Source organism: Triticum dicoccoides, chromosome 5B (assembly GCF_002162155.2).
Source record: "Triticum dicoccoides isolate Atlit2015 ecotype Zavitan chromosome 5B, WEW_v2.0, whole genome shotgun sequence".
Lineage (NCBI taxonomy): Eukaryota > Viridiplantae > Streptophyta > Magnoliopsida > Poales > Poaceae > Triticum > Triticum dicoccoides.
This window is the reverse complement of record NC_041389.1, coordinates 695861303-695865250: the sequence shown is the minus strand read 5'-3', so window position 1 is coordinate 695865250 and position 3948 is coordinate 695861303.

Sequence of the window (3948 nt, the reverse complement as noted above, 5' to 3'; positions counted from 1 at the left end):
ACGCAGCCTTCTGGGGTTGGTGGCCCCACTTGGTGGACCCCCGGGACCCTCCCGGTGGTCCCGATACGTTACCGATAAAACCCGAAACTTTTCCGGAGACCAAAACAGGACTTCCCATATATAAATCTTTACCTCCGGACCATTCCGGAACTCCTCGTGACGTCAGGGTTCTCATCCGGGACTCCGAACAACATTCGGTAACCACATACAAACTTCCTTTATAACCCTAGCGTCATTGAACCTTAAGTGTGTAGACCCTACGGGTTCGGGAGACATGTAGACATGACCGAGACGTTCTCCAGTCAATAACCAATAGCGGGATCTGGATACCCATGTTGGCTCCCACATGTTCCACGATGATCTCATCGGATGAACCACGATGTCAAGGACTCAATCAATCCCGTGTTCAATTCCCTTTTTCTAGCGGTATTGTACTTACCCGAGATTCGATCGTCGGTATCCCGATACCTTGTTCAATCTCGTTACCGGCAAGTCTCTTTACTCGTTCCGTAACACATCATCCCGTGATCAACCCCTTGGTCACATTGTGCACATTATGATGATGTCCTACCGAGTGGGCCCAGAGATACCTCTCCGTTTACACGGAGTGACAAATCCCAGTCTCGATTCGTGCCAACCCAACAGACACTTTCGGAGATACCTGTAGTGCACCTTTATAGCCACCCAGTTACGTTGTGACGTTTGGTACACCCAAAGCATTCCTACGGTATCCGGGAGTTGCACAATCTCATGGTCTAAGGAAAAGATACTTGACATTAGAAAAGCTTTACCATACGAACTACGATCTTTGTGCTAGGCTTAGGATTGGGTCTTGTCCATCACATCATTCTCCAAATGATGTGATCCCGTTATCAACGACATCCAATGTCCATGGTCAGGAAACCGTAACCATCTATTGATCAACGAGCTAGTCAACTAGAGGCTTACTAGGGACATGGTGTTGTCTATGTATCCACACATGTATTGCAGTTTCCGGTCAATACAGTTATAGTATGAATAATAAATGATTATCATGAAGAAGGAAATATAATAATAACTAATTTATTATTGCCTCTAGGGCATATTTCCAACAACGGCCACGCCACCCTTCCCACTAACCTCACCGCACCCCCAGGAAGCCGTAGCACTACTCCACGCTCCTCGCCGTGCCTCCTAGCGACGAGCCCGAGCTCACGCGAGCTCCGGCAGCCGCCAAGGTCGTCACCGGCGCCGTTTCCGGTGGCTCCGAGCCCAACCACTGGATGCGGCTCGTCTCCAGCATCACGTAGGTGCACTCCACCGCCTTTTTGGTCACCGGAGTACAAAACCCGCACCACCCCGCCGCGTTTGGCCTCAACGGCGGCTAAACGCCGGCGAGTTTGACCCCGCTGACCGTGTTTGACCCCCCTGGGTCAATGACAGGTGGGGCCCAGCCATGCTAATTAACCTAGGGTTAGTACTCATTAATTAGTTAGACTAATGACACTCACACGCGGGACCCACTGGTCAGGTTTGACCTGGACCGTCCCCGTTGACTGCTGACGTCACCCAAACGCAAAGCTGATGCAATAATTTAATTACTGGAATATTCTTATACAGGAAATTCCGGAAAATACTACAAACTTCAAAAATTCATAGAAATTAATCCGTAGCTCCAAATGCAAAGTGTTATATATGAAAAATGATCAGAAAAATCCAATCTATCCATCTGTACTGGTTTCAGGCATGTTTAAGCAAGTTAACCTGCTGTTTAGTGCAGAACAAGATAAAGCACTATTAAGGGCCATGTATGGGCTTGGAACTTGAATCTTTGATTCAAAATGGTTCAAACCCAACTGGATTTAGTTGCATTAGCCCAATACACTCATTTTGCATGTCTCATGCATGCATCATATTGTTGCACATTGTTTGGTGATGATTGTATATCGGTGCTCTCTGCGACAGATTCTACCCCCGAGGAGTATTGTGAGTACCCAAACAAGGAGCATTACCAGTCCACGAACCCGCAAAGCAAGCAACCAACCAATTAATCACATCGATAAAATCCCATGTTCTCGCCTCAGCTCTCTTTTACTGCATTAAGACAACGTGTTTCAAACTGCTGTGTGCTACGGTAGTTGAACTCATTTCCTCTGCATGACCTGTCATTGCCACAGTAACTAGATGAAACCCACTAGCATGTGTAGGAGTTGATTGAGCCATGTGTATGTGTTGTTCCTACTTTGCTATGCCTGCTATGCTTAGAGTCGTGTCAGGTCTGGTTCATCTGGGTGATGGGCTAGAGTGAAATGATCATGTCGGTAATGAGAGTGATGCGTCGAACACGATTTGGTAAAGGTATCGATGAGAGGCCATGTAGGAGTACATGGTGGGTTGTTTCATTCGAACCGTCCTTAAGCACTGAGATCTGTATGTGTGATTTAAGATTTAGCTACTACCATACATTGGGCCGTAAAATATGACCCCGCTCGACTTCTTATCCACCCTAGTCCTCTGTCCAGGAGTTGCAAGTAGTTTCTGGTGTTTGTAGGTTACTGGAGGCCGTGGACAGCGCTGACCCGCGGGGTGGGCTGTGATGCGGTAGGTACGTAGCCGGGTACGTCGGGCACCCGTTAGGTGTCTCGAAACCCTGTACACATCGTTCGGGGCCGTATCCCTATGGATGGAACCTGAATAGGCGATAAACCTTGACTAGAGACTTAGGTGTTTAGGTAGGACGTAGTCTACACCCATGTCGGATTTCGCTTGAAGTCTTCCTCGCACATGTCGTGTGCAGACGCTAAGTGGTGGAAACATGTATGAAGAAGTACACCCCTGCAGGGTTAACATCATCTATTCGAATAGCCGTGTCCGTGGTAAAGGACTACTTGGTTGCCTATATAGTTCATAGACAAGTAAATGGATACTACTAAAAGCCTCAAGATAAGCGTGAGTGCCGAGGATGGCTCTTCCGTAGGATGACGGAGGTGGATCCTCGGTAGTGTATTGAAGTGGTGTGTAGTGGACTCGAGTGCGCAATACAATTTCAAGTTGAAGTCTCGTAAGATAGCTTAGCCAAGAGTCAAAGCTGGCTTGCTACAATAACCCCACCATCCCTTCTTGATAATGTGCATGTATGTAGGATCTGATGTAAGTCTTGCTGAGTACCTTTGTACTCATGTTTCCTAATTTACATTTTACAGAAGATGCTGCAACCCCTTCTGATGGGTTCTTCATAGACGTCGATGTCGACGAGTAGGCTGGAGCCCAGGTGGTGATCCTGAGCTCACGATGGACCGGGTAGTATAGTCAGGCTTTCCAAATCCTCTTTTATTTCCTAGTTGTCTGTACTCAGACAAGTTACTTCCGTTGTTTGGTTGTATGTTTGTATGACTTGAATGCTGGGTCGTGTGACCCGTACTTGTGTGTATGATATGTATGGCTCTCTGAGCCTTTAAATAAAGTACTTGAGTTGTAGAGTCATGTTGGGATGCCATGTTGTATTTGCACATATCGAGCATATTGTGTGTATGATTGAAATGCTTGGTATGTGTGGGATCTGACTATCTAGTTGTTTATCCTTGGTAGCCTCTCTTACCGGGAAATGTCTCCTAGTGCTTCCAATGAGCCATGGTAGCTTGCTACTGCTCCGGAACACTTAGGCTGGCCAGCATGTGTCCTTCTTTGTTCCTGTGTCTGTCCCTTCAGGGAAATGTCACGCGATGAATACCGGAGTCCTGTTAGGCCGCTACAGCTCCGTTTACGGGAGTCCTGCTAGCCCAGTGCTACAGCCGGATTCACTCGTTGATGACCGACACGTGCGTTGCTGGGTCATGTATGCCTGTCCTTGTAAGTTAGTGCCACTTTGGGTTCACGACTAGCCATGTCAGCCCGGGCTCCTTGTCATATGGTTGCTAGCGACACTATCATATACGTGTGCCAAAAGGTGCAAACGGTCCCGGGCAAGGT